The 12,928-nt window shown below is 42.0% G+C and overlaps 1 long non-coding RNA gene across 1 annotated transcript; it reads left to right on the top strand.

The window, feature by feature from the left end:
• Positions 1–466: 466 nt before the first annotated feature.
• Positions 467–5,784, top strand: LOC120438085. Its single transcript, XR_005611653.1, has 3 exons — positions 467–510; positions 4,759–4,932; positions 5,725–5,784. It is a non-coding gene; the product is annotated as an uncharacterized LOC120438085 (long non-coding RNA).
• Positions 5,785–12,928: the final 7,144 nt, after the last annotated feature.

A 12,928-nucleotide genomic window follows, 5' to 3' on the forward strand; every position in this document is an offset into this window, starting at 1 on the left:
GGAATGAAAATGAGCTTGTAGTTTGTCTGCTGTAATAATGTGACTGGAAAAAAAGTTGTTGGACTTCAAATATGTCCATTTCTTTCCAACTTCACCTTTAAAAGTGAAGCCATGTGGTTCCTTAAATGAAAAACAAAACTTATGAAAGTCTTCATGTTTTCATGATTTTTCTCTTGTGTTTGTGTGAATCTGCTTGCTGTTAGCTTCAGCTGTTTGGAGTTTCCATTTTCTAAACTTCTACATTCTGAACCTTCTTCAGCTCTGAACAGATTATGAAACACTGAATGATTTCAAGCTCACACTTTGTCTAATAAACTTACATTCTTTATACAGATTGGAGCTCTGTGGTTTGTCAGAGATGAGCTGTGATTATCTGGCAGCAGCACTGAAGTCCAATCCCTACCATCTGAGAGAGCTGGACCTGAGTGACAACACCAACCTGCAGGATTCAGGAGTGAAGCATCTGTGTGGTTTCCTGGAGAGTCCAGGATGTGGACTTGAAACTCTGAGGTCAGTCAGCATGTTTTAGTTGTGCTGAGATGAATATGATGTGAAAGTTGTGCTGACACTAAACTGCAGACATCAGGCTGATGATATACTGATCCACACTGAGGATCTTCATGGTAAAGTCTGTTTTCTTCTTCTCTGGTTTAGTCCATTGACTGTAGCAGAACAATGTTCACATTACAAACCTTCAAAGAAGAAGAAAAATCCTCCACTGGATAATTTACTGTGAAACTCTCCAACTCTTCATTCCACCTTAAAGTCTGTGTGACACTGAAATCCAAAGCAAAATGTGCGTTTGCTTTACAGACAGCAGTCCAACACAAACATACACACATCATCCAAAACACAGCCCAACATCCAAATCTCCTCCACTGCCAGCATGAATGATGGGAAAGAGAAGGAGGAAAACTCTGACATTCAGGGTTAGAATGAGTTTCATGAAGCAGACTGTGAAGATCAAAGCTGCATTAGAAGCTTACATGAATGAATGAGTGGACAGAAGTGGACACAGATCATCTGAAGCACTTCAAAGTCTTTAAACTAGTGCTGTCAAAAAATTAAATTTATAAATTGTAAAATTTTTAATTAGATTATCACAGGTTGCTGTGGATTAATTTTGATTAATCACCATTAAATATAATTCATTTTCATTTCATTCATTCATTTCATTTTGCCAGAGCAAACAGACTCAAGAAAAAAGAGAATATATACGCACTTAACATATTTATTGAACATCTTGAACATTCATGTTAACAAGTAACTCTGTCAACATTTATCCACATTAATATGGCCCTGTTACTCCTCTTTCAGACAGTTACTAAGACTAACTTGTTGACATTGTCCGAGAGGAGAGCTGACTGCTTCTTATTTACAATGTTGCCTGCAACTGTGAACAGTCTCTCACACGGAACAGTGGTTGCAGGAGTGGCCAGATATTTGCAAGCCAGCAGTGCCAGCTTGTCATGAGCTCCTGAATGAGCTGACCACCACTCCAAGGGACAGTCCTGCATACTAATGATCGGCTCAGCTCTGTACAAGTGCATGATTCTGTCAAGCAGCAATTCCTCATCTGATTCTGAATCTGAGCCCATCTGTAAAAGACTCATGTTCTTGGATGGCTCATCTTCAAAAGTATGTCAAGGTGGGGACTGATCATGCAGCAATCTTTCAAATGTGGTCCACACCCTCTCTCTGTCACTCTTGGGGAGGCACTTCAAGTCTTTGAAACAACAATCTGAATCTGTTGCAATCTTGAGCCATTCATTGTTGATATAGTTTTCTTGACTGGAGGTTAGGTCTTCTTGGAATGCTGTTTTAAACCCAGCGACATATGCAGGGTCAGCATCAGAGGTTTCCATCACACGATGCAGGTGGCAGAGGGCAGGCAGTACCACTGAGGAGGAAACATAGGATTCCCCACTCAGAATCTCAGGTGAAAACACTCAAACAGATGGAAAGATGGAAGAAGAACAAAATGGTTATTAAAACAAGAAATTGATTTGTTTTATTATTGTGCGATCTACTGTACAATATAAAGCGCCTTGAGGTGACTTTTGTTGTGATTTGGCGCTATATAAATAAAATTGAATTGAATTGAATTCATTTTATGGCAGCCTAAATTGTATACAGATTGCTTATTTGCAGGGTTCCAGATCAGACTCCAGTTCTGTAGTTTATTGTGGCATCAGCATGACAAGTTTGTACCTCTGTTGGTCCGGGGTTGCTTTAATTGCTGCTTGATTGTGGTTTAGACGCTTGACCATTTCTAGTGTTGAATTCCAGCGTGTTGGCACATCCTGGATCAGGGTTGTTTGCTGTGTTTCCAGCTCTGTTGGCTGGGCTATGTTTGAAGTGGCCAACAATTTTCCACAACTTAGACAATGTGCTCACAAATACACTGTCACCAAGACTCACAGTCACATGCTCAAATGGCAAAAGTTTAGCTGCAGCTGTCATGTTTCGTGCACAATCAGTCCCTACAGTTGTTATTTTTCCTTCAATTTCCCAGTCACATGCCACTTTTAAGAAATGTTCAGCACATGCCTCTGCGAAGTGACACTCCAGTCTTCATTATCCCCAATGCAAATGACTTTAGTTCCAATGCAGTGGTAATTAGATGTGCAGTAACACCAAGATAATTACTGTTACTCACAGAAGTGAGGTGTGGCTTCAGCTTTGGGGGTGGCTGTAGCTCAGGTAGTTTGGTGGTTCGATTCCTGGCTTCCCCTAGTCTGCATACCAAATATCCTTGGGCAAGATATTAACCCCAAATTGTTTTCCGATGCATCCATTGGAGTATGAATGTATGTGTGAATGTTAGCTAGAAAAGCACTCAGAAAATGTGCTTGTGTGAATGGGTGAATGCACAACTTAAAGTGCTTTGAGTGCTCAGAAGAGTAGAAAAGCGCTATATAAGAACCAGTCCATTTACCAGAAGTCCAGTAGTCACCCGTCAGGGTGACATGTTTGGCTACAGCTAAAACCTCGTGCTTTGTTTTCCTTTTCAGTTTCATAGAGGCCATGAATTTTTGACATTATTGTGCTTCTTGTTGTTGGAGCCTTTTACGATGCATCTTGAGAGGCAACTTGCAAAACCTTTTTAAACCCTGTGTCCTCAACGATATTAATAGATTTGCAGTTTGTTGCAACCCACTTGGCAATTGTGTCAGTCAATTTGTATGACGTAGACTTACTGAGGCCTCAACGGTCCGTGAGATTGGTTTGTCTCAAGTCGGGTGATGTGGTAGTCAAAGTGCTAGCAGCACCCTGACTAGGGTATGCTTTGCCTTAATGTGGTATTTAAGCTGGAAGTGCATCGGTGAAAACAAAATTCCTTCGTGCACAATGTGCATAATACTTTACGCCAGACAATTGTTCCGTCTTGGGTTTTTTTTTTTATATACTCAAATTTCTTCTGCCTGTCACTACCAGATCAACTGCTCATTTGCGCATGTGTGAAGGTAACTCTACTTGGACAAACTGCCCAAAATGCATTGACAGAGACATTTCAGGTATTTTGAGTCATTGTGCAATTCAGATGTGTTAAAAATTTTAAACAGATTAATCATGATGATGGATTAATCCGCATTAAAAAGTTAATTGTGAAAGCCCTACTATAAATCATTACATTTCTCTTTATTCTTTATCAGCTCTGTTAGTTTCCATCAGTTTTCTGTGTAATGAAGCTAACAGCAGGCTAATAAGATGCTGACCAACAGCATCTTATTAAAGGTTGTAATTTGTATATTAAAAAGTGCCGAAGCTTTGGCTCAGCAGGGATCAGCTTACAATTAGAATAAAGCTGCTGGATGGGATTAGCATGTCATAGCTATCTACCAAACTGCTAACTGGGGGATTTCAGGTCATCTATGAATCATTTTTGATAACTGTTTATTCAGCTTCAGCTCACAGGGCTGCAGCCTGTGCCCTAGCTGTCATAGGGCAAGAGACGTGGTCCACCTGCACAGGTGAGCAGTCCATCACAGGGCCAACACAGAGAGACAGAGAAGCACTCTCTCACATCCACACCTACAGCCAATTTAGAAGCACCAATGAACCTAAGCAGCATTTCATTGGACTGTGGGAGAACATCCAACCTCCACAGAAAGGCCAACAAGCTTCAACCTACAACCTTCTTGCTTTAAGGCACTAGTGCCAACCACTTTTCCCCATTTCAGCCCAAATCCTGCATCTTCCTGTTTCTGACTCCAGGCCAGCTCCACTAACACTTTCTCATCAGACACTGCCACCTAGTGGAGGAAGTCTTAGTTCCATTTGAAGCTTCAGATTACAGTTAGTTACTTTAAAAAGACGTGGTGGGGCCACACTATGTCAAAGGACCTTGTTTCCATATGCTGGAAACTTCCTGTTGTTCCAAGGAGGACTGGAATATGTGAATATCTCCCAGTCAGTTCCTCTCAGCACACTTCAATCATTTCCTCCCACAGCATCAGGACCAGGGCTTTTTCTCTCTTGGTCCCACTAAGAGATTTACACACAAACACCTCATCAGTGTGACTCTCAGAGCCCACCAGCCCTTTCCTACAATCACAAAGCTCTTCATTGAAATCAATGATATCAAAGCTGGAATCCAATGAGTCCAAGTCTTCTGCTGATTCAGCATCACATTCATCTTTGCTCCTTGTTCTGCATCCCCACCATGGACTTCATTCCTTTCCAAGCCAGCCTTGAGTGTCCTTTATTCAGCTCATCCTCTGCTTTACTTTTACACCTGATTTTATCTTTATACAGATTGATGAGCTGTGGTTTGTCAAGGATCAGCTGTGATTATCTGGCAGCAGCGCTGAAGTCCAACCCCTCCCATCTGAGAGAGCTGGTCATTTGGGCAAACAACCTGCAGCATCCAGACGTGAAGCAGCTGTTTGATCTTAAGGAGAGTCCAGACTACAGATTGGAGACTCTGTGGTCAGTAGAGTGTTGGAGGGAGTGGGTGGTGCTGTCAGCAGTATCAAAGTCAAAGTCAAAGTAAACTTTAATGTCAACAATGTTATATACAGTACAGTATATAGAGAGACAAGATGACGAAGCTCCAGTTCTATTGTATTGTACTAAACACAGTCAGTAAGAAACAAAGTTCCAGTGTTTCCTGTAAAACTGCAGCTTCTCGGTGAAGTTGTGAGAGGAGAATGGTGACCAGTTTCCGGACTGGACACAAACACTTCCTGTTTCTACCTTTTTGTGACCTTAATGGTCACCATAGCAACGGCTCACATGCTCTGATCAGGCACTGTCAACAGCCAATCAGCTCTCTGAACAAAGCAGCACACAGACCAATGACTCCATTCATTTCCAAATTTAAAACAGGAAAGAACACAGTAAGGAAGACTTTAGTGAGAGCAGATGTTTGGATGGTATTCTCCAGTTAACAGCTGGAACCGTCCATCTGGATTGTTGGGGTTGTTGTTGGGATTCCTAAAGAGCTCAGAGTGGACAGACCAAGGTTTTTCTAATGAATGAAAGTACAAACTAAAACTAGAGTGAACCTTTCATGAACTTTGAAAGTTCATGGAAAGGTTTGAATAAAAATCCAAAGTAAAGATTAGAAAAGGTGAAGCAACAATGAGTCCTAGTACAGTCCCAGCACTGAAGTCCCTGCTGCTCTTTATACTGGATGTGCTGCATCACTGACTGACAGCTGATGAAGAGTCTCTGGAAACACTCGTTTATCTCCTCTGCTCTTCCTTCTTCTCTCTGCAGGTGGAGCTGATGATGGTAAACAGGACGGTGTGTGTGCTGAGAGAGGAGCAGCTGTGTCCTGATGATCCAGAGAGGTTGAAGCAGCAGCAGCTTGTGTGTAGAGACGCTCTGACTGGGCCATGTTACTGGGAGGTGGAGTGGAGAGCTTCATCCAGCAGTGACTGACAGAGGAATGAAGTGCAGATGACTGTCAGTGCTGCAGAGTGAACTGCTCTGAGAACAGCTCCACTGTCAGACACAATGTAGAGTCCAGCATCATCCCTGTGTGTCCCTCTGGATCTGACAGAGGATCATCAGTGTATCTGGACTGCTCTGCTGCTGCTCTGTCCTTCTACAGTCTCTGCACAGTCTCTGTCTGGCTCTGGCTTCAGACCCTCCTGGATCAAACTCACCTGGAAAGGCTTTCAAACATCTCTGAATATATATACACACACACTGTGTGAGCTACATGTTGCAGTTGGTCACTTGTAAATACAGTCTGTGAGCAGCTATGATGTGAAATAGCTTTCTAGAAACACTAAATGTTTTCACTCTGTTGGTTTTTCATATATTTACAGAACATTAATGTTGATACCACCTCACTTCTATAGAGCGGTCCATCAGGTAAAATGATTCAGTACATGAAAAAGTAAAATCTGCTCACAGGTGGACTTTTTCATGCTTTTATACATAACAGGAAACATGTGATCTGACTGCTGCTGTGGTTGCTGTGCTGCACATCTTCAATCATTTAGATGACAGAGAGATCTAAGATAAGATAACCTTTATTAGTCCCACACGTGGGAAATTTGTTTTGTCACAGCAGGAAGTGGACAGTGCAAAAGTTATTATATTCAAATTTTTGCTATATAAGAATAAATACAGTACACAACTGTACAGAACAAAATAAAACAATATATACAGTAGAATAAAATATACAATAGGATAAAAATAGAATACAAATGCTATATACAACTGAGTGAAAATAAACTTTGTCAGAAAAGAATATTGCACTTAGTCTTATTGCACATGTGTGGATGTGTGTATTTGATCAGTTGAAGCCTTTATTGTAGTCTGACAGCAGTGGGGAGAAAAGACCTGCGAAATCTCTCCGTCCCACACCGTGGGTGCCGCAGTCTCCCGCTGAAGGAGCTGCTCAGTGCTGTCACAGTCTCCTGCATGGGGTGGGAGATGTTGTCCATCAGGGATGAAGCTTAGCCACCATTCTCCTGTCACTCACCACCTCCACTGGGTCCAGAGGGCATCCTAGAACAGAGCTGGCCCTTCGGATCAGCCTGTTCAGTCTCTTCCTGTCCCCAGCAGAGATGCTGCCGCCCCAGCAGACCACACCATAGAAGATGGCTGAGGCCACCACAGAGTCATAGAAGGTCTTCAGGAGGGGCCTTCACCCAAACGACCTGAGTCTCCGCAGCAGGTACAGCCTGCTCTGCCCTTTCCTGTAGAGGGCGCCTGAGTTATGAGTCCAGTTCAGTTTGTTGTTCAGATGAACACCAAGGTACCTGTAGCTGTTGTTGCGAATCAGTTTCACCCGGTTCTTTGATTCGCCGAGGATCCAGAAACGGCACCGAACTTCAGTAGTTATTTTTACAAAATCTTTATTCATCTTTATTCATCTTCATTTAAGCATGCACTTCTAGAAGGGAAGACGAGGCCGGTGTCCCTCTGAAATAATCTTCACCCCTTTGTTAGTTCCAGCCAGCTTTATAGGAGCGACCCCATCATAAATCCCCATGTGTGCTGCAAACTCTGTGTCTGTGTCTATGTGCACGAGCACGTGAGTGAGTGTGCATGTGGATGTGTGAGTGTAACAGTTAAAACACTGGGTGTGTGTCTCTTCTCCCTTCCAGACCACAGTTATCAAGTTACATGTTGAGACCCCACCCAGGTATCCTCTGGGGAATTTCCACTCAGCATTAACTCCTCTTTGTCTTACTTTCACAGTTCAACTGGGGAGGGTCTCCTAAGATCTACTCCTAAGTTCATGACACAGTCAGGCCTTTATTTATATCCAGGGCAGTGTCAGTGTCTGTGTCTCTACCATAATTCTACATTCTATCTTAACACATTTCTAAACTCTAAAACAAACTAAACATTCCTACATGTCTAAACTCTAAAATAAGCTAAACATTCCTACACTGTCCACAGCCTTGATGTCCATACCTTGGATGTTCAGTGGTTGCAGTGGAGGATGTTTGTGCTCATGGAAGTCTACCACCAGCTCCTTGGTTTTACTGGCATTGATCTGGAGGTAGTTCAGCTGGCACCAGTCCACAAAGTCCTGAGTCAGTCCTTCAGATTCTCCTTGTCGTCCCCATCAGTGATGAGGCCGACTATTGCAGAGTCATGAGAGAACTTCTGCAGGAAGCACTGGGTGGAGTTGTGGGAGAAGTCTGCAGTGTAGATGGTGAAGAGGAACGGAGCCAGAACTGCTCCCTGTGGGGCCCCCTGCACTGCAGACGACCCTGTCTGACACACAGCCCTGAGTCCTCACATACTGTGGTCGGTCGGTGAGGTAGTCCAAAATCCAGGTAGTGAGGTGATGGTCCACTCCAGAGTTCTCCAGCTTGTCCTTCAGAACCGAGGGAAGAATAGTGTTGAAGGCACTGGAGAAACCAAAGAACATGATTCTCACAGTGCTCCCAGCGGTCTCCAGGTGAGAGAGGGAACGATGCACGAGGTGAATAACGGCATCATCCAATGCCAGGCTGGTAGGCAAACTGAAGTGGGTCCAATGATGAACTCACCAGGTGCTGAAGCTGAGCCAGGACCAGCCGCTCCAGGGACTTCATCTAGTGGTTCAGAGGGATAACTGTTATGTAAAGGCTGTGTGCAGGCAGGAAAAGGACCCAAAGTGCAGACTCACGACAGGCAAAAGTTAGTGATGTGTCCTGTGTGTCGGCCGCAGTCTGGTAATCTCGGGGCGCGGTGAAGCGCCAGACGAGGCTTGCTTTGATTACGTATGCAGTGACGCTCGAGGCCTCGCTTTGTAGTCCATACCACGTGACTGATTCAGGGACTGGTTCACCGTTCGCGCCAGATTCGAAATAAATGGGCAGCAAAACACAGCTGATTTCCTTATCACACTGTGTTGTGGAATTAGATTACGTACGTGTTACATATGTGTTACATAGTGACTTGAGCATTTCTTTTTCGATGGAACCAGGAAGGAAGAGATTTTTTTAATCTCTTCTAATAAAGTATGCACACAGTAATAAATATCACAAATGATAAGCACCATAATATAAATAAACAAGACTACAGATCCTATAATCTGATTTCTGTCTTTTAGTTTATTAAAAAGTGAAGCACCAAACACTAGTTAGTGTCATTATCCAGATGTACATAAGCATGATTACACAGTTACTAGGAGCGGGTTTTGATTATCGATTAAAATCGATTCTAGCTTGGATAACGTGATATCGATTCATTAAAATCCTGAATCGATTTTTAATATAAATATTACTACATTTCAACAACCACCAAACAGCTAAAACAGTAAATGAGTGCAGGTACACCGATTCTGCACAAAGACCTAAACACAAAGCGCGGACCCGCCGACGCATCAGAATCAGTGAGATGTGGCTTTCTCACCAGACGGCACGGACACGGTCGGGGCTGAAAGCTGACAGCTCACTGATTCTGATCCGTCGGCGGTCCGTGCTTCATGTTTAGGCCTTTTTTGCGCTGATTCTGAAGCTGCAGGTTTTATTTCTCTTCAAACAATATTGACCGAACCAGCAGCAAAAGGAGATCCAAACTTCGCTTCACATAAACATCGTCATGAATTCACTCTGTCTTTTACTGTTTTGCTTCCACCACGATAAAATCACACCTCATGCAGAGCTCTCTCTCTCTCTCTCTCTCTCTCTGTACTTCAAGAACAGTTTCCCGTCTAAAAATCTGTTTTCTGCATTATTCGCTTGTTGGTTACGCATAAGTCTACCATTGTTTACAGCGCTGTCAGCCGCTGTTTTTTCCCTTTTAAATACTTCCGAAAAGAAAACCTAATTTCTGCCGTTCAATAGGCTACTAAACAAATTTAAACTTTTTAACATTATGCAAAATTGCAAAACGCTAAGGTGTGTCTCTAATAAAACCTCTGTAATTTGCTCTGCTTCAATTCAGCAGCATCAGGTAATGTTCATTGGTTGATTAATGGTTTTCTTTCGTTTATGATCTACTGCTGAATATTCTTATAAAATTGTTTTTCTGTTTTAGCCTCAGCTACGTTGACACAAAGGCATCTGCTGTGATGCTTACACATTAGATAAAGTCTCGAAAGTGTCAGCTTTCTTTTATAGTTATAAAATATGCAAATGTACTGATCTATGATCTGAATTATACTATTGACTGACTGTCTGAGGCTAACAGTTACACAATCATGATAGTTTCCACTTTCTTTTGTATCACACACACTGAGACAATATTCGGGATAAATAACCATGAAAGCAATTTATTTATTCAGTTTAGAGTGTCCTGATTCGGAGATGTTGAGAACCAAAACAAAATACCAGAGGCCCAGAAGGATGCAATCAAACAGATGAGTTTATTGAACACACGCGTGGGAAGAAGCACACAGCATCACATCTGCGGGTTCTTCCCCAAAAATACACAGAATGGTTTTTATAGCGCCGGAGTATAACGCCTCCTCTTGCGCTCTAAGAACATAATTTGTATTTCTAAGAACATCATTTGCATCTTGTACAGACAATGATCAATTTTAGAGCTAAAGTCAGACACAGAAGTTCCTCTTTCTAGCATCTTCTTTCCAAATATGGCGATGATTTCAGGCCCCTCAAGTCCCCATGGACTTGTCTTCTTTTAGCACATCTTTGGTCACTTGTTACCAAGCAAACTCACTTGCAACAGGTTACAACAAGAAGCTGAATGCATTCGGGCCTCTGCTCAGGCCTGTTCCTAGATTATATGTATTATATGTGTTTTGTAAGCATGTATGCCGTTTTAACCTTAATGTTGTGTGTGTACACAATGATTATGGCTGCTCCTGTAATACAAATGCCAACCCAAAAATACAAAATGAACTTACACAGACAGGCAGACAGAACACACAGCATGAATGAGAGTAGATAGGGAAGATCTTGACACAGACCAAAGAGAACACAGGGCTAATATACACAGAGGGCGCAATCAGGGAATGAGAGACAGGAGGGAAACACAGCTGGGACAAATCAGGGCTGACGAGACAAAGGAAGCAAAACCAGACGCATTAACATGAGACACGGACTTTCAACGTAAAACAGGAAACATAACACAGAGACGCAAACTTGACAAGGGGATCCAGCTGACAGGGGAGACAGAACAACTAGAGAACACAGAGACATAAACCATAAGACAGAACTCTAACAAAGAAACCAAAGACTAGAAATGATAAATAATATAATAAACTCAAAACCCTGGCTCAACAACCCAGGCATCCTAACAGAAAGGGAGAAAGAAAAACAGAGGGGAAGGGTGCACAGTAGGAGAAGAGACTATGAAAAATTGTTTTAATTCTTTGTGGTGGCATCTGTGGCATCTATTAATGTCAAATCTAGCCTTTCTTTAGCAACATGAGCGAACTGCTTTTCTATTTAATGAGCATTTCTGTTTACATTTTAAATAATAATAACAATAGTATTTGTTTTGCTACATTCTTTAGGAATGTGACTGTAAAACCCTGCCTATTGCCTTCAAATTAAAATATTTTTTGAGTAATAATTTTTAAAAATATTTCTTAACATCATTATGTGGGCCGCAAGTAGCGGTGTCATGGGCCGCAAGATTGAGAACCAGGCTTTAAAGTCTCTTATTGCATGTTTTGTTTGTTTGTTTTGCAACTAGAGAACACAGAGACCGTAAGACAGAACTCTAACAAAGAAACCAAAGACTAGAAATGATAAATAATATCAAAATCAATTCAAAACTCTGGGTCAATGACCCAGGCATCCTAACATTAACTGCAGCAGGTGGAGCTGTGTTTTAGCATGGAACATTTTTTTATTATTATTGTATTTTAGGCGCATATACGAATATGGCAAAGATGTAACACTAAATTAAATGCCACAAATGCAGAGCTGAAAAAAGTAACCCAAGGGTAGATATATTTTATATTGCCTCTCAACAGTAGTCCATCTACTGCACTAAGCTCTGATTTAACATGATAATACCTTGAACAAGACCCTTTGGGCCAGTCTCCTTGGATATTTTCCATCACTGTTTGCAGCTCCTTGTCTGCAGCTGTCTCTTCACATACTTGTTTTATCTTTGCGTCAGACACTGGCAGAGACTCCACAATCATATCAACATGATCATCTACTTCTCTCTCAGTGGAGTTTGTGTGACACACCTGTGATGCTCGTGACAGTGCATCTGCTACAGCTAAATACTTTCCTGGTGTGTATATATCAAGTCAAAGCTGTACCTCTGCAGTTTCCGTTGAATCCTCGGCGACATCTCATTCAGATTTTTCTTAATGATTGAAACAAGAGGACAATGATCTGTCTCAACTGTAAAGGTAGGAAGACCATAAACATAACAGTGAAAAATATCAAGTCCATATGCCAGCCCAAGACATTCTTTCTCAATCTGAGCATATTTGATTTCAGCCTTAGTCATGGATCTAGAAGCATAAGCAACTGGTTTCCAGCTCCCCTCTTCAGCTTGAATAAAACAGCTCCAAGCCTGTTGCAGCACCTTCACCAGTCTTTTATTATGTTCTTGTAGGGTGGAGCCCCAAATAACCACTTCAACAACATAACAACGAACATCTTGTAATCCCTCTAACATGTTGTCCATGGCACGAGGAAAATCTCAGATGCTGAGATTATGCCAAATGGCATTCTGAGGAATCTGTACTTACCAAAAGGTGTATTGAAAGTACAGTATTTTGAACTTTTCTCATCTAGCTTTATTTGCCAAAAACTCTGTGCTGCATCTAGCTTTGAAAAGTATTTGGCACCTGCCATTTCACTTTCAATTTCTTCACACTTTGGTATCTGGTAGTGCTCACGTTTTATGGCTTGATTTAAATCGAAAGGGTCCATGCATATTCTCAAATCATTGTTTTTATTCCTTTTATCCACGCACACCATTGAGTTTACCCACTCAGTCGGTTCTTCCACTTTTGTAATGACCCGCAACTGTGACATCCTGTCCAGTTCTTTCTTTAAACGGTCCTTCAGTGGAGCTGGGACTCTACGTGATG

The sequence above is a fragment of the Oreochromis aureus genome, linkage group 3 (genome assembly GCF_013358895.1).
Source record: "Oreochromis aureus strain Israel breed Guangdong linkage group 3, ZZ_aureus, whole genome shotgun sequence".
Lineage (NCBI taxonomy): Eukaryota > Metazoa > Chordata > Actinopteri > Cichliformes > Cichlidae > Oreochromis > Oreochromis aureus.